This window comes from Lepisosteus platostomus, chromosome 14, assembly GCF_059453375.1.
Source record: "Lepisosteus platostomus isolate fLepPlt1 chromosome 14, fLepPlt1.hap1, whole genome shotgun sequence".
Classification (NCBI taxonomy): Eukaryota; Metazoa; Chordata; class Actinopteri; order Semionotiformes; family Lepisosteidae; genus Lepisosteus; species Lepisosteus platostomus.
The window spans coordinates 24853140-24872205 of record NC_142624.1 but is presented as its reverse complement, the minus strand read 5'-3'; the positions used below and the strand labels follow the sequence as shown (position 1 = coordinate 24872205).

General features: G+C 36.2%; 1 protein-coding gene across 4 annotated transcripts in view; it reads left to right on the top strand.

The window, feature by feature from the left end:
- The first annotated feature begins 4913 nt into the window (after positions 1-4913).
- The window catches only part of osbpl6 (oxysterol binding protein-like 6), a 62958-nt gene continuing 48805 nt past the window's right edge, over positions 4914-19066 (top strand). For 3 of the 4 annotated variants that reach the window (XM_088605189.1, XM_088605188.1, XM_088605186.1), the window contains exon 1: positions 4914-5191. The gene's annotated coding sequence lies outside the window, so the exon portion shown is untranslated. Of the gene's footprint in view, positions 5192-5494; positions 5514-19066 lie in introns of those variants that run through there. The other variant, XM_088605187.1, reaches the window with a different exon arrangement.

Below are 19066 nucleotides of genomic sequence, written 5' to 3'. Positions count from 1 at the left end.
ACAGAAGAAATGTTTTTTCACTCTTAAAGAATGATCAGTTTTTTTATGGATAAAATGGTGTCTTGTGAAATACTTTCAGCCAAACAACTCTGAAATTAGTAACAGTATGCAGTGTTACAAAATTACCTTTTAGTAAGCAGGTGGTAAATTAACCATTAAAACACAATCTTGAACTGTATCCTTAATCCTATACATTTCTTATACATTCATGCTATCCTTCATGCTCAAAGGTTTCTGAACGTTCCCACAGTTCAAAGTTCAACCAAAGTTCTGTTCAAAGGACTGGCGAAGTTTTACTTCACTGTAGAAGTTCTGCTGGATTCCTTGCACTACACACAAGCTACATTTACCTTTATCTGACCTGTATCTGCAATACTGGAACCTGGATTATTTGAGACTCTGAGTATCATTAAAAATTTCATTTCAATTTCAAATTAAGGCAACATTAAATTTTTTATTGGAAATGTCATATACCATGAGAATTTAAAAAGTGATAATTATTCAATACTTCGTGAATAATGTGTGCTTTGCGAAGAGAGTTCTAGATATTGTGCCACTAGTGAGAGTTCATGGTGAGTGCCAAGAGTAAGCAGTGGTAATTGTTTGCATGCATACATAGGTGCCATTAAATGAAAAACATGCTGACACAAGAGTCCAAATGTCAACTAGTCTATAAAAATACAATCAAGCTGGACTACACACTGAAGCTTTCTAATAACGGACGTGCTTAGTGTTTTGAGAATGACGTCAATATGGATACTTGGCTTACCTTCAGTATAGGTGGTGGAAACTTGGTACCACTTGTAAATTTACAGCCTTTAAATTGAACATCTGTCCTTGCACATACTAAATTCACGAGTGCCTGCATTTGGTTTTTGCTGTCTACAGGTGTTTGATTATAAATATCAAGCATTCTGTGAAGGAAGGGATGAACCTGATTTGACATTTCATTGCCAGCAACTACTGCTGCATGCTGTATTGTTGTGCATTTAATAAACTTTGATTGACTTTGATTGATTTGTGATTTCTCTGACTTAAAACTCAAAATACTGCTCTCATAGTTTAATGCAACATTTTCGAAGGGGAACTAAACTTATCTAAATGGTTCCTGGTGCCCTGCCCATTGTACACCCTGCCTTGCAGCTGTTGCTGGCCGGGATAGAATTTGATTCCGGCTCCCCCGTGACCCTGAATTGTATGAAGCAGTTAGAAAATGAACGGATGGTTGTAAATGGTTCGTTCTAAAAACAAGGTGACCAGATTTCTAATGAGAACTAAGTGCCCCTTTGGAAAATGATTCATTGCCAGAACTGTAGTTTGCTGAACAGTTTCGGTGTAAATGGGAGATGCTTTGTGCAATTTTAAAAGCCTTTACCACATTATCAATTGCTTTGACTTCCTTTCAATTTTGTGCTGTGAAAAATAAAAGCAAAGTGCTGCCATTAATGTATGCGCTTTTGTGCCACTAGATGGCAGAAATTAGTTAAGTTGAACAATTGCCATAGTGTACTGTTTGCAATAGGCTTATCTACTGTAAGTATCTTGCCTTAAAATCTAACTGTATTTACATGCCCTTATTTTAATTAAATACTGAAATGCTTTAATACATTTTATTTTAAATATTTAAACATCAGTGTCCTTTTGTTATTGTGGAATAGATAAAAGGTAAGAACTTTATTTCTCTATGAAGCACCTTTTACATTATACAGTGCCAAAAGAAGAAAATGTGATCTGATTATTTGAGACAGCTTCTCCTGGTAGGTAAATAAATTAGAGATAAGTCTGTTTTAAAGAAAAAGGTGTGACCATTATAACCTTTTATAAAGTCTTTAAAAAAGCTAAAGGATAATTTTAGTTTTCTCACCATTACATCTACTTTGCCTTCGTATATACAGTCATTATAATGTGACTTTATTATATTTTCTTGTACTAAGGCCAACCAAGTTCTAATTTGTTTTATTTACAATATAACAATTTGGAAAGAAGAAAATGTGACCTAGTTGCTCCTCATTGAAGTAAACTGCCGTGCAAGATCTCAGACACTGAAAACATTTGCTTATTGAAAGGCTCGTTCAGTATCGGAATTGTATTATGTTAACATATTATGAGATGAAACAAATATACTTCTACTTTCAATTGCATACCACTTCTCTTTGTTCAGCTTTCAAAAATCACCATTGTAATAGAGCTGTATGACTTTGTAACGACACTATAAAATGTGCTCGTGCCGAGGTGATTAACACAAGGGTCTGAAATGATAGTGTAAAATGCAATTTTAACATCAGTGGCTTAAAAAGATGTATTGAGAGTGGTCTTCAGAACAGGCAGTTGTTCATAGATGCTGCTGGTTGTGGATATTTTGAAGAAAAATAGTTGACGTAAGCCACCATTGTATTTTCAGGGTTATTGTACAATTAGTTATTCTAGTTTTCTCAACTTATATGCTAACTAATACATTAAACAGTGTGTAGCAGATTGTGTATAGCAAACTCCTCCATTGCAAAGTGAAAGCTTAACTCTTCCTCTTTTCTTGCCTTTAAACTGTTACTTTTGGTATTACTGATAATGCGGTCCTCAGCTTGCTGTCTATCTAATCTTCTGTTGTATCCCCATAGTTCTTTTTAACTTGAAAACTGCTGTTTATCATTCTTCTTCTTTATCTACTTGTGCTTGCTGACAGTTCCACATCCTGTTATGTTATTTACCTTCATTGATTGTTTTCTTTCTTCCAGTGCTGTTGCAGTCATACAGCATTCTTGTGAAATATTTCTATTTTGTATGTATTAGAAATATTAAAATGAGTTTTTGTCCCATTCCATTGACCTGTATAATTATTTAATGTACGGGGGTGTTTTGGGGATCGACACTAAGCTGCTGACTGAAGCCCTTGCTGAAACTTCCTTCTTTGCTTGGTCGAAGCATTCTTAAATTTTCCGTAATGACAGTTCAATACTTTCCACCTCCTGTTGTACTGCTCCTAACTACCTCGTAATTTCCTTCAATGAAGCTCTTCCCAAAGATACCAGCTGTAAGTCTCTGTTTGCTCACCCTGGAGCAAGTCAAGTATGTGTTCTGGAACACCTGCAGGTGAAGTCACTTGGTTTTCTTAGAGTTTGGCCGTCCTTAGGTGGCCGCTGAGAAGACTAATGGGCTTTTTTTAGTGTGAACTGGCTGCTCCTGTGTACCTTGATGGCGTTGACAGCAGAATGTGTTGAGTGAACTGGGACGTTCTTTGCTGTCGGGCCTGCTACGGCCTTACCTACAGCATGTCCATCCAGCCCCAACCCTTCGGCAGCTCCAGGTTACACCGCCACCGAGGAATCAAATGTGTGGCTTGAGTTCAACGTGTAAGTAAAGGTTAATTCCACATCGAAATGTAGAAAGAAGAAACTACATTTTGGCTATTGAGCCTTCTTCAGGTGTGAAAATGCTCAACAGCTGAAATGTTGCATTTCTACTTAATACTTTTTGGAATGGTGGAATTACCCATGACCTTATTCCTTTGCAGCCTATACACTCAGATGCAGCCCCCACTCACTCAAAACTAGATAATGGCTTTATTATCAACAGGCACAAGGCAGGATACACACTGAACAGGACACCAGTTCAGTGCAGTGGCTTAACTGTATAGTGACACAATCATTGTCTTGCCTTCTATTAAAATGATAGCTTTTCAGGTCCACTATGGCTGTGGTATCATGTGTAGCACCTCTTGCCATCATCTGTGTCTGGCTTCCAGAATGCAACCCTTCTGGATCCTTCAGGAAGTCCAGATGTAGCTGCCTGGTCAATAACACTGAACAAGACACAGCTTTTAGCTGGATAAGCATGCCATTTTAGCAGGTGTTGATTGTTGTACTACATATTCTTCCAGTAGTCATGCTTCCCACCAGGAGGCCAAGTGACCTGAAAGCTTTAAAATTGAAAACTAAACAACACTTACTTGCAATGAATTATAAGAGATAAGACGAGATCACTTTATTAGCCATATACAATTTCTTGCATACCCCAACTTGCTCTCCATGAGACACACAGATAGGGAGAGAAGCTTGGGATCAGAGCGCACGGTCAGTCATTTATAAAGTGCCCCTGCAGCAGCTGGGGTTAAGGGCCTTGCTCAGGGGCCCAATGGAGTAGGATTCCTCTGCCAGCTGCTGAATTTCAAGAATGCTCTTTACAGAAAAACTGGAAAATAACCTAAACATTCTCAAAACTGAAAGAATTATGTACAGAAAGGGATAATGAAAAAATTATCTGCAATATACTCCATATTCTACACATTTGTGTTCGTGATGTCTGTTTTTTTAAAGAGCTCTGCTTACTAATTTGGGCAATGTGTAAAAAATCATAAAGAGTTTATGAAAATGCAGAAATATTTAGATATAGCAGATCATTTAGCTCTGATATAAAACGGTTAAGTAACCTGTAGAACTAGTTGAGAGAGTGACCTGTTATAAATATAAAAGTGAATTGTGTTGTCTGAATGGGCTCAAGGCACAGAATAAGCACACAGACGCTACCTTCCCTCAGACGTGGGATGTTTAAGATCTTATTTCAATCCATTATCTAATGTTACGTGTTCTTGCATCTTACAATCGTGTTATCTTTCACGTTATACAATGTTACGAAATAAGTGTTGAGTATGAGAAAAGCAGTTGAGCATTAGGAATACTCACTGTCGGCTGTTTCTTGAACGGGTGTCAGTTTTTGTTTGCGATCTTTTTTTTTTGTGTGGGCAAGCATGACACAAGTTGCCCACACTGGCATGCAAAGGGCACCTCACGTATGTTCTACTGCCGTACAGTAGGTCGAACTCTAACATGTCTGCACACATGAACTCAGTGAACTGGATCCAGTTCATCTTTTCTCTCCAGCCCTCGCCCTACCATCCGTTCCAGCGCTCCACTCCGCTCATTAGCAGATGCGGAGTCCCTTACTGCAGGGAGGAGCGCTGTCAGGCACCCGGCTAACTGCATCCAAGAAACGGGCAAACACAGCACTTTCATTGCTTTTCCTTTTAGGTATCAGTGAAGCAACGCCAACATTAAACACGAAAATGATTTTAAAAGAGAGCGGTGTCAGGAAGAACTGCTCTTAACGTTAGAATCCGCCGAAATCTTCTTACACTAGCCGAAGCTCCAGTCATCAGTTTCCTACACCTAAAAGACATGCCAGAGACGGTACATTTCTGGTAAGATTTTTTCCATCTTTATCTTTCTTTTTTAATGGGCAGAGGATTTCATTAGGTGTCTGGAAGCATGCATTTGCATGAATTGTGTAACGCTAATGGCAATGCCGGCTGTCACGATGTCTCTGAGCAGTAACCCAGGTGAATGGAAGCGTTCCGCGACTTGCGGGTCGTTTTCTGTGATGTTCTTGGTGCCACGATTGGGAAGAGCTGTTAAAAGACTAGCAGGTGACGGTGACATTAGGTCATATGGGGGATGGGGACAGTTCCTGCAAACCAGTACTCATTCTAAAGAACACAATATAGGTAGTATCAGGATGGAAAGGTAAGCACGGTGAAATGTTAGTGCTGGTTCCGTAGTACCCCGTTAACAAAATGACAGTGTATGAGATTTTGAACTCATTTTAAGCTATCCGAGATAAAGGTTAGTGATCCATGGCGTTTCATACACGCGATGCTATGTATAGATTTAGTTATATGTGTAAGTGCATAAATATTGTTGAGCTTACATATATAAAGACATACAGTACATAAGGAATAATTTTAATATCTCTGTGTTGAAAAACACTTTCTAGCAGTACTGTGCTCTTTAACTGTACCTAAGATAAATTATTTCCTGTATAGCCCCCCAGATGAGCCATCGCTTCTTAGCTCGTGTCTTAAATGAACTGTTACAGTGCTCAACTCTTTACTATTGATACGAATTTTGAGCTGCATCTCGTAAAACAGATCGCATCCTCCCACGCGAGAAGATTGAACCTGAAAAGGGTCTGAAGACTGTTCAGTTTTAGGCTGAAACGCGAAGGATAAGTAATTTAAAAACAAGTAGTTGGCTAAACACAGCTATGCCAGCAGTTATCTTTCCAGATGAAGGACAGACGGGCCTGGTTTAACAGAGCAAAAAATGCTATTTTTAATAAACCAAGGTCAAACAGAAAATTTCAGTTACACGTCTTAGAAATCCAAGTGGAGCACGAAGAGAGTGAGACAGAATAATTTAAAATTGGCTCCTAGTAATGACGATAATTGCCCACCTTTTTTTTTTTGGTCATTAAAACTGCTGGGCTGTTGCATGTGCCAGCCAGCAGTCAAGGTAATTGTGTCAAAATGCACCGAAGTGCTGCAGTAGGAGAGGGGTGTCCTCGCGGTACGGTTGTGGTCGGAACAGTTTTGCAACATCTGCCTAGTATAACATTGTAATGTGAGCCGTACAAAAAGAGAAGCAGACAAAAATAAACTGAATATTGTAATTTGCTTTTCCCACGGGGGATAAGTTTAACGTTAGGATATACATTGAATTGATTTTGCTCAGTAACACCAAATCCCTACGCCTTTCTCTTCCTTTCAAATATAAAGCAATTTTAGTTTTCTATAATAGTTTATGCCTATGCAGTTTCTTAAAATCTACTATAGCTCATCACTGTGATGGATGATTTGGTTTAATTGAACAAAAGTCAAGCTTGATACAGGGGCAGCTTCTTTTTTTTTCCTTGTCCAGCTGTTGACACTTCAGTCCTGATGCCTGGTCCTCCAGTTATTTTTTAATTCGTCTCGTTGAAGAAACCTTGTTAACATTCAAAGAAATTTTGCTGAATAAGCATTGCAGTTTGTTTTTGCCTTAGACGTTGAATGTGGATTGAATGTCCTAAATTGGTTTTAATTGTGACCTAAATTGAATTTAAACCAGTGCAGCCCAGACTGTAGTGTTTGTCAATACCTCTACTGAAGCATCTACTTCACCCCCACTTTTCTGTACACAGGAAACTTTTCAAATTATTTACTTGTGCTTGTGTAACAAACTAATAACAGTCATAAAAACAACAATATACAGTTAACATTATGACTGTACTCAGTTTGTCGATTTTCTATCTAGCAGGATTTCTGTGAATACACTGTTTACCATCTATTTGGTTTACATTTTCTGAAAAGGTACAAGTACTTTCTTCACAGTTGAAAAAGTGACAGTCTTTACATTGAACCTTCCATGTTGAGACCACGGTCTTAAAAAAAAAAGCATGTGGCTTTCTGAAATAGGATTCTGGATGGAACAGAAAATTAACAATGGAGTCTCACCACAGTGTTGAATACTTCATTATCTTCCAACTTTTCACCAGCTCTTCTTTTTTATGATGCTACGTATCACACAATGCAGGCAATTTTCATATATTCTACATACAGTACTACAAGCCTAGAACTTTAAAAGGTCTACTAAGGTAAAGTTCTTGTAACTAGATTATTGCTAATCAGGGTTCATGATTTCCTATAGGCAGTGCGGATTATGCTAAGAACTAATAAATTAGGTAGGAAGCAAAAGACATTCAGGGACATTTAGTCTTTCTGCGTAAGCATAGCATAGCGTACTTTTTAAAAAAATGTTTCCTCTAAAGCATAAGTCTTCCATCTTTTAAAGTTAATGTTGGAGTAGGAGTCAGTAATTGCTATTGAGCTGTTTTGTTTTTGGCCCTTTGAAAGGTAAATGTATTTTTTTATTAAATACAGTGAGGGTTTACTGTTTGGGTGAACAGTACTGGGCAGTTGGATGTTCAGTAGTACCATTACTCATAATGGGTACACAGTCAGGGCAGAGAATGTGGATTTGATTACATGATGGTTAGTCTAGAGCCTGTGGATGACCTCATGTTATCATAAATGTTATGTTAAAGCTCGATGATTTGTGTCCATTACTGTTGAATGACTTTTTCTTAGAATGGTTTATGCTTAAAAATAAAACAGAACACTAGGAATTTCATGGGAATTGGATCATTAAATATCAGAAAGTATTGTGAAGTATTACATGATAAGCTGTGGTCTACTACTAATAAAAATGGCCCACTAATAAGAACTGAGGTAAACAAGTAAAGAAAAACTAAGAAATACATTTTTCCTGTATGGGTTAAAGATTTGATTAATAAGTTCATTTCATTATGGTATTGCATGCCAGTTGTGAAGATTTGACATTTCCTTTACTATTAAATAACTTTCCCAAAACAACAAAATATATTACCTGCATCTGTCAGGTGATCAATTTTAAACATGGAATTATCTTTTTTGTTTCTGTAGGAAACAAAAGTGGAAGTCTTATTGCACTTGTAAAGTGATCCCAAGGCTGGAAGCTGGCTATTACTTTTAATTATGCAATAGAAGGGTAATCAGCATGAATGAGGAAGGCAGGTCTTTGGTATAATATGAAATGTGATAGAGACTTAATAGACTTTCACAATAGGAATACAATGTTTTTGAACAAAAAGCTTGTGTATTGCATATCCCAGGAGAAAATTTATATTTAGTCTTGTTTATTGCCATTTTTGTATTTCCTTGGAGGTTCTGCTGAATCTGAACAAAAACGTAGCCTAGTGGATGTGCATTAAGCCGTGGCACAAAGCTGGCTGATACCTCAGCCTTATCTTGTGCAGTAATGAAGTTTTTCCTAGGCAGCTGCTAACATACAGACAGAATTTAAAGGGGAACTGCAGTACCAATTTCTCAGACTGGTTATTAAATCTAATTAAAATGAACTAATTGAGGGTATCATAAAATTTGACAAATTTTGAATTAAGCCAAAAATTGTGAACTTTGCGAAAGAACTCGCCATGTTGTCGCAAACGCCAGCAAGAGTTTGTGCAAATTGCGACGTAAAGTGTCCCTTCCTGCTCGCTAGTCACCGTAATGACTGATGAAATGTGCTGTACGCGAATAAGTACAGATTGTGCTGCAGACATGTCACCGCAGAAATGTTCCAACGTGATCTGCATGCAGAGTTAACAAGCGAGTTCCATTTATCAGCAAAACTGTCTCAAAGTTGAGAGCAATATTTCTATTGGATTAAAAGAGACGTATTCACAAGCCTGCAATGCCAACAATGTTATAATATGTCACTGAAAGTTTTGTTGCCTCATTCTGGATCGCAGAACATGGCGCTGCGCATACCTGGAAATCTATTTTGTGATGTAAATTTGAGGTTTTGAGGTTACTGTGTACTTTTTACTTTCATTGGTGTTTGAAATGCACTCATCAATGCCAATTCTTTCTAACTCCAAAATATAAAAATAGCATGGCAGTTGCCCTTTAATCAGACACTTTTTACAGACGTCAGTAGAAAGAATAAACTGATGTGAATGCTTATACAAGGCCCATCCTTTCTTGGCTATCACATTAAGCTTCTTTGCAATCTATAGGTTCTCAAGGTATTTGGATGGAGCAGCTACAGTATGAGCAAGCATCACAAGTTTAATCTGGGGATTCTTTTTTATGTTTGGGTCCGAGGAAGAACACTTAGTGGATAGTTAGTTCCATGACAACATTCATACAGAAATACAGTGGTCCTGGTATCCTTTACAAACAAATGAATTTTCTCATAAAAGTCATGCCTGATTAAGTATTTCGGCTACTAACTGTGGATGGTACCATTTCTCTTCAGTAGGTATGTAGTCATTTGATGCTTTATTTAAAATACCTACCATTAAAAACCAAATACTGGATTACTATACAAATGGCAGTAGATGATGTTTTACAAGTGCCTGCTTGTACTTTGTCCGGAAAACTGAACCACTTAAGTAATGAGGTTTAAAATAAAAACTCAAGATGTTTTTTTAATAAAGGTTTGATAATAATTTCCTGTAAAGAAAGGAGTAACTGCTGAATCCGACATCACATTTCCAGATCTAATTTAGATCACTCCATATTTAAAAATAATGCAGACATTTATTTGACCAGTAAACATTATATTCCCAAATGGGTTTACACATGACTCACTGCTCCAAGTGTTCAGCTTTACCTCCCCTGAGGGAGCGGGTTTTATGCTAATGGAGAAACATTTTGATGAAGGGTTGTGTTCTGTAGCAAATTAAACTGAATTCGAAAGAAGATCCCATTTTAAGAAGTCTCTGAATGTTTTTTTAATTTTTTAAGCAGACCCAATTTTATGTCGAAACCTGTTTCAATCAGTAAAGCACTGCAGCAGAAAGTTTAGTTAAAGTTTACCACCACTTTTACCAAGATGAAAAAGACAAATGTTAATATCAGCAGTTTTTTTGGTGGGTTTTAAAAGATGCATTAATGTTTACCTGCAAACCTTTAAAATTCCAATATATATTATTAATGTAACTTGTTTTATTGCTCAGTTAGAATTTTTTATATGATCTGTGTTGAAATTTTGAATGGAAAAAAAGGCTGGAACATGGAAGATGAAATCTTGTTATTCACTGCTTCAGATGAGCAGGGATTGGTCAAATTATAATCTGAAATATGTTTGCTGTTTTTTTTTTAATTCTGTATTTTTTTATACTGTTGTAGGAATTTGTATAATGAAGTGGATCCTCTCCTACTTCACAATAAAAGTTCCAGAGTCTTTTGGATGAAAAACACCATATAAATGCAATTTTATAGTTTATCACTGGCCCCACACTACTAAACTACTGATTGATTGTTAATAATTAAAATAAATGATTGTGATCCTTTAAGAATATATTTAAGGGGCTGAGATGTTAAAGGAATTTAAGAGGGTCATATAATCATGGCCAGATTCACTGCATGATTGTGTTTATTATTATGTTGTATAATAATAAACACATCAGAATAATAACCTGTGAAGTATCTGGTTATTCAGAAAACTGGTAAATAAGAAAGCTTTCAGTAATTTTCTATATATTTCTAGAAACAGTAATAAAAATCTAGGCACAAAATATAAACAAAAAGTGTCTAATCGCAATATGGTAGTGGCATCGCAGCAGTTCACGGAAATTAAATTAAACTGTAATTAACAACCCATAATCATCAAATGTCTGTAAAAATCATTTGGTAAGACACAAAGTCTATAAATTGTATGCATCCACAATTGTTTTCGCAGGGAATTTGTAAGAAGGTGACAATTAGGACTAGTATTAATATGGTGGAATTCATACCTGAGGTATTGGTATTGACATGTTTTCACGTAATTATTATTGTTTTTATGAAATGTAATCATTATTACATCGTTACATTTTCTTTCACTTGTGAATCCTAGAAGTGTGTGGGCATTTTTTAAAAGTGTAATATAACAGAGATATACGTGTATATGAAAAAGGTAAATCACTCTTTTTCATGGTTTTAATGTTAATAGCTTACCATAAATATAGATTTTTAAGAGAATACTGCAGATAACTGCAGTTAAAGTGTTCATAAGCTGACATTTAAGTAATTCTTTAGATTCATAAAACACCCTTAAAGGACATTAACTTGGCTTCCAGAATGGTTGAAAAGATGTAATACATTTAATACAGGTGGGTGGCTGCGTCAGCATGCATAGGCTGCAAAGGGACAAGTAATAGGTTTATTCCATGCTGAAAAGAGAAGGAAGAAAACAACGTTTCGGCCATGGGGCCTTCTTCAGGTGAAGATATCATTGGGTAAGACAGCAGAAATGTACAGCGTAACACAATCTTGTGAAATACAGTACACTCTGTTGTCTTTTAACTTTTGACTGCTGTCTACAATACAACCTCAATGCAAACATGTAGCAACTCACAATGCAACAATGACAAGTAATGGCTCACTTTAAAGTAGACTCGTTCAATATTGTCTTCTTTATGTTCTTGCTAAATATTAATGGTTTTCACCGTTTAAAATGCTACAAGAATATTTCCTAATAATCCATGCTTGAAACAAAAGATCAGGAGCTTATAAATAAATAGTAGTTATTGAATGTTTTTTTTTGTTGTATAAGTACTCTAAATGTCAAGGTTTTATTTGTGCTATAATCTGCATATATTATTATGATGCAAAGCTTTAATGTTTTGTCCCTTTCATGTTGAAGTCCATGATTCACTGTGACTGGAGTTTGAATGGCAGTACAGAAAAGGAAAGCTTGAGTGTTTTTCCACAGGGTTTTAATGAGCTCGGCTGAAAATATGCTGAGTCATGGAGTAACACCCAGAAGGAAACCTGACTGTAAACATACAGTATAAGCATAACATAAGCTCTCCATAAACCAGGCTGTTTGAGGTTAATTTATTGAACTTCTATTTCTAGCAAATTTCTTCTTGCAAGTACTTGACCCAGCCCTTAACGCCATATTTTCAAAAGTAAGCCTTCTTATATCCTATTTATGTCACTCTTTATTTACAAAATCTTTAATTTGATATAAATTTCAAGGTGCCTAGTTTTGAGAGATCAAATTACAGTTCATTTCTTATCCACATACACAAAGTATGAATGAAAGTATGAATCTCATTAAGTTTGCTGATGACACAGCACTGGTCACTTATTAAAGGACCCAGCAAACCATCACGATCCCATTCTAAATGATTTTACTAATGTGATGAGTCCTCTTTGATGTTAAATGTTTTATATACAACGGAAACGATGCAACATCCCTCCAGCCTACTGTTATTAAGACAACCTAAATATCCTTTAAAACAGAAGGGTAGTGGAAGGAAACAGTGCGTAATTTAGGTTGAATGGTTAGAAAATCCTGAAGTGCTAAACGTATTAGTTTGGGATGTTTTTTCATATAAGGTTGTGGCATCTAGAAAAGCTACCCAGTCCTGTTTTTGAAGCTGGTGTCTGGGTTTTGTTTTCAACATATGGCTGAATGAAATGCTCATATCATTATATAAATTCAATACTAATTACCATTTGGGCTAGAGGGGCCAAATAGCCTCCTGTCATTTGTAACCTTTCTAATATTCTTATCTTTAAAGATTTAGGCCATGGTAATTTATTATTGTTATTCCAATATCACAAGACCCTTGATTTGTTTTCAGCAGTCAAATATTAATATCAATTATGATTTATTTAGTCATTGTACAGTTTTTTTTTCTCTTCTAAAAGAGTCTGTAGTGATTGGCACAGATGTTTTGAACACATAAAGGTTAATTCCAAGCTGAAAAAAAAATCAATCCGTTTCAGTTGTGGTAGAAGGAGGAAGAGTGCTGGGACATGAATATTGTATGTACATGTATTGTAGTTATGCACTGTTCAATTGGCTGAAGGTGCTTACAACTCTGAGGTTATGACTATTCACAGAGAGTTAGCCTGTAAGGTGTGCAATGTTTAGTTGTATCATTCTGCTGCTGGTGGTTTTCAAATCTCAGGGCATCCACAGGCAGGCTTCTCAATGTTACATATACTGTAGTAATATTTTTCAGTAGGAATAGAGCTACCTTTTACAGTCTCAGAAGCCATTGGTAAGTAACTGAGATAGACTGAGACAAATGCTTAGCAAACCAGAGTAGCAATGTACTGTAAGATAACGATAAAATAAAATAAAATACGAGTGCCAGTACTGAGGCATTTATGTGCAAGAGGAATTGTAAATTTATCACATTGCTCACAGAAACATTCAAGCTCTATTTCAGTACGACCAACGGCATCAGATTCAATGGGATAATATGCTTTTCTTTGACAAATCAAGCTTTAAATCCCTCTGAGCATCTCTTGGACATCGTTAATCATGAGGTTTGTGCTCTTCAATGGCAACCCTAGACCCAGGCAGAGTATGAGTGAGAATTCATTGTTGAGGTTAGTCAGGTTTGCAATCACCCAGGGTTGTTATAACATTTTTTGCCTGATTTAGACTAGAGTTGCTCAAACAGCAACTGTGGCATTTGCTGTGTGTGTAAAATCATTTGGTAATGATTGGTGTATAGGTCGCTTCACTTCACACTATTATGAATTGCATCCATACATCATATAGTCTGTATGATATGAATGGTTTCCTTTTACAGAGATATATTTAAACTAGTCATACTTAAAGTTGAAAATGAAAGCTTTTGAAGTGGAGTTATTGAAAACAAACACAGTGACATGTTTTTCATTTGTAGACCAAGTAAATCCATTTTTAACAAGACAGAGAAACACCAAAACATCCCAACATTCCCTCTAGATAAACCATATTACTTGTAGAATCCCTTTATACGGTTTCTATTAAATTTGAAAGCTCCATAAAATGTAGTTGGCTTTCAAAGTTATGTTAAGTTTGTCAATTCAATAAAAAAAATAATTTTAAGTATTTTCCCCAAAGGAAAGTATATTTTACTATACTGTAGTCATATTAAATCTTATAATTTGTTCATTTTTATTATTTTTTTATATAAAAGGATTTTCTACACAGGGGTACAGTATTTAAATATTTAAAAAAATATGTATTTCTTCACTCATAAGGAAGCTTAGAATTTATATTATAACAAATTTAAATAATTTTGATACAGCATGTATCATCATCATTTATTTCTTACAACAATTTTGTTTCCTACAGTCATTATAACTAAGCACTTTTAAGTCAAATTAAGTAAGGCTGTACTTCTGAGATATCTGGTTCTGTGATTTAAGGTTTATATGCTATAGAATATAAATATAGGTTAAACATGGGAAAAATTGTGAATTTGTGAATTGTGACAAATTTAGTGTATACTGTACGTGTGAATGATAATTTATTTCAGCTTAGAAGTCATGAAAAAATTCAGTGTCATTATTGGGTTATAAAGTGTTATGCTTTTTTAAAATAATAATATAGTTTGGATTCATTAAGACTTTCCTTTTTACTTCATCAAGACTTTATAAAGCTACAAGATTTAATTTAATGGAAACATGCCTACAAGTGGCTTTATTGTTCATAATCAGTGATCCTGATGTATAAACAGACCATATTTTTATTTTACAAGGCGCCTCTCATCCCAGACTGTGAGGCTAAACAGACAATTATAATCACAACGCCATTTCACAGCAATCAGGGGAAGGGGAATTAATTTAAAAAATGATCTTTGCAACAGGCTGTATAATGTTCTCTCAAGTATTATAGTAGGGAACTCTGAACTCAGTACTGTAGGTGTGTTATCATACTCCTATGGTGAGAGTAATACTTTGTGTTTTTGAAGAAACTTCTGTAGTTTTCTGATTTTGCCCATATTACCCAGTGATTATGTCCGTACTGACACTGAAATCATAATATCCTTTTCTGGTTGATATCGAAGTTTCCTTTAGGAGTAAATCTTTAAAATCTTCTATCAGCTTTTGTTTTGTAAAATACTGTTTAACACTAACACTGTTAGCCTTATATCCATGTTCTTCAAAAGCCCCTGAAATGTTTATGACATGCAAGGTGGAAGCATTCTGTTAAGGGCAGTGTACTAATCTGGCAAAACACGAACACTTTCTGAGTGGGATTTTGTTGTCAGTCTTTGAACATGGTGCAGTTTATAGGTGTAGTTACATTAAATATGGTCATATATTAATTATCAAGATGATGATTTGCTGTAGAAGAGGTCTACCACTGTATTTCATTGTCACTGCTACTAAAATGTGGCCAAGTATTGATGGCTGAAATGTTTCTGCCTCCAGAAATTTGTTTTGGTTGTTGTCTCCCTGATGCATGAACACACAGGTGCGACACTGGTTGCAGGGAACAGCAAAAGTGTATTCTCCCTAGAGTATCGGCATGGCAACCATTTGAACTAAACATAACACTGTGCTTCATAGGGGTTATAATGTGAAGAGTTCCTATCTTTAGTGTTTCATCGGCTAACCCTGGTACCTTGCTTGCCTCTGTCCCTCACGCAACTCTAAACCAAAGTATCAAGCAGACACGTTGGCCTGGGTCCGAGTATACAGTATTGCCTTGTACTGTGCACTACACAGGCACCGCTCCTACCTTTCGCTGCCAAATCTTTCACTGAGGTTGTTTAGCTCTGCAGGCAGGGTCATGGTGACTCCCAATGGTGTGTCTTTCAGATTTTTATGAATCTTTCTTCAAGGTTTTTGGTAACTATCTATAGTCTATATTATATTGTATAGTATATTACCATTTCAATAACCTTTGAGAAGAGGTTTAAGAAAGTTGATGACTCACTGCTGATGTAGGACAGCCTTTTTTTCTCTTACAGTAAATCAATTGCTGAGGGGTTCAGTTTTTGTGAAAGAACATTCAATATAATATACTCAGCACTTGTGTACAATATTTAGTTACTGGGCTGAGATCCATTCCAGGGCTGAGACAAAACCTTAATGCCTTAAACCATTCAGCATTTTTTGTATTATAATGATGTTATTTTTATGTAATGCAACAGAACATTTTTAAAAAAAAAGATACTTTTCGCTATAATTTCAGTTCTTGTTGTTCTTCAATTTTATCATGATAATTAAGACTGTCCCATAAAACTGATTTACTAACCAACCAGACAGTTTAGTAAAACAATTTGACAGCTTTGAGGGTTTTTCCTGTAAACAGTTTATATTGCTCTAAAAACAAAACATTTAGAAAAGACCAATAGAGACCTATCAATACTTCTTGCTATTTACTGTGTGTGGGCTGTGTTAGAAGCACAAGTTTATTTGATATAGTTCTTGCAGAACTCCTTATTATCAGGAAAACATCTCACAACCTTTACAGGAAGCTCAGATTTCCACAATAACTTTCTGTAGTTATTAAACTACATAACTGGGGCTAAGGATCTGCACCTGTGGCTGGAAGGTTGCTCAAATCCCGTAGTCGGCAGAGGAATCCTACTCTGTTGGGCCCCTGAGCAAGGCCCTTAACCCCAACTGCTCCAGGGGCGCTGTACAATGGCTGACCCTGCACTCTGACCCCAAGCTTCTCTCTCCCTGTCTGTGTGTCTGTGTCTCATGGAGAGCAAGAAGGGAGTGTTTGCATTGTTTTGACTTTGTCATGACTTAAATGGTATGAAATAGGCCTGTGTTAAGATTTGTCTTGAGGTGTATGGCAGATAAATTGTAAATACATTTCAATTTTCCTTATGTTCTTGTTACAAAAATCTAAAAGCAGTATCTTATGTTACATAAATAGGGGAAAGTACATGATTCTTATTTAATATACAGGCTTCACTATTAATAAAATAATTGATGATTATTTTTTATTAAATATGGATGAATATCCAGTGCTGTCCTATGTCCAGTCTCACAAGAATAACAACTACCACATTAATATTTATTTCATAACAGCTAGGTTGTAGTGGTTTAAATATATCATTAGTCATACAGGTATATATCACAAAGTGATGTGTTATGCGCAATTTTAAACGCATAAGTAAAAGTTCTTTTTAACATTTGAAGCTGATATGGATGAAAGCATGAGAAAGTAGTAGCCAATAGTGAGTACAATTTATAATTTATTTCTTTTATAAATTGTTATATGGAAATGGAATGGACTTGCAAAATGTAGCATTTATTTAAGTTGTTTTGTACTTTTTAAGTACATTTTTGAAGTACAAACAACACTGATTGTGAGAGAGGACTAAGGACCAGAATTTGGTTCAATTTAGTTTTACTCCTGTGATCCTCTAGTACTCAGTTCTTGTCCTTTTGACTCAAAGCAAGTAAGGAAATCTACATGGCCATGGGAGAACCTTGGGTGATACAATAAAGATAAAGCTTGCTTGTTGCAGAGGTGTTTTTTTCAACGCTTTGACAGAAGTCATCTGAACAGTGTTGTTCATTTTCTTTGTAGCATTTTCTGTTATTTTTATTGTTGTTTGAACACTTGCTCATTATTTAGCATCTCCGTAATTTCCTTGCAGTTTTTGTACAGTATGTTTGGGAGACACAGTGGTGGTTAGCATTGCTGTCTTGCAGTGCTGGGGCCCTGAGTTCAATTCCCAATCTGGGGTGCTGTCTGTGTGGAGTTTGTATGTTCTCCCAGGATGTTCAGGTGAGTTTCCTCCGGATGTTCCAGTTTCCTCCCACAGCCCAAAGACATGCTGGTAGGTTAACTGGCCTCTGGGGAAAAAAAGTCCCTAGGTGAGAGTGTATGCATGTTTGTGTCTGTGTGTTTGGATTATGATGGACTGGCTTCCCATCCTGCTTTGTGCCTGTTGTTTGCTGGGATAGGCTCGGGCTCCCCCCATGACCTTGTATTGGATGAAGTGGTTAGAAAGCTAATAGATTTTGAATTTTTTTCTTAGGGTCATTTCTTTTGTCAGTGAGTATGTTCTAAGCCATCCTTCCACAAAGACTATTTCTGTGTCACATTCCTTCATGACTCTTCAGAGAAACACAAGTGGTATTGTATGAATATGGGAAAGGGCGCTCTTTTCTCAGTGATGCGGAACTAATGAATGAACAAGGCAGGGTAGGGCAGTAGGCAAAATGTGTTTAACAATCAACAAAAAAGTAAAAGTGATTAAACTCAGATGGTTAACTAAAGATGTTTGTGTGTGGAAACCATCCAAATGCTTATCGATACATTTTTTAGTACAAAGAACTACTGATCAGGGAGTTTTTAAATTAGTAAATGCAGTTAATGCTAGCTTGTGTCTTGGAGGACAAGCTTGTTCTACATTCACTTTCCTTCCATTAAGATGAAAATCAGCCACTTTTAGCACACCACAGCAGCTAAATATACACATCATCTCAACCCTCCTTAACTGAAGACTAAAAAGGAAGTTGTGGCAGTCTTCTTGACTCTAACTTCAGCAATTTAATGCTATGTCTGTCTATATGTAGGTAGTTGAATGGCTCATATGTAGAATGTAGGCCACACCTTTGTGCAGCAGGCTTTAGAGATAAATGTGGGCTAAGCCAGCTCACTGCACAGCAATATAGACTGAATATGCAAAGCTTTGAAGCTGGCAAAGCAAACCGTAGTGTTTCTTTTAGCCAAATATTTTAGACATGTACAGTAGTTTTCAGTTTATTTTGAATACAAAGCATTGTCTGACTCCTTTTGTTTTATCACCATAACTATTTTGTGCTAACAAGAATGACTATGGAGATAAACTCTGTGTGTTGAAGGATTTTGCTCTGACAGCGGGGGACAATCGCAGTAGCAGGAATTATGAGATTATCAGTGTGACTAATTGAATCTGGGCAGGAAAGCTCTTAATGAGGCCCCACACAAGTTAGGTAGCTGTTATTGTCCTTGTCACAGGTCTTATGTGGGCCTTAAAACAA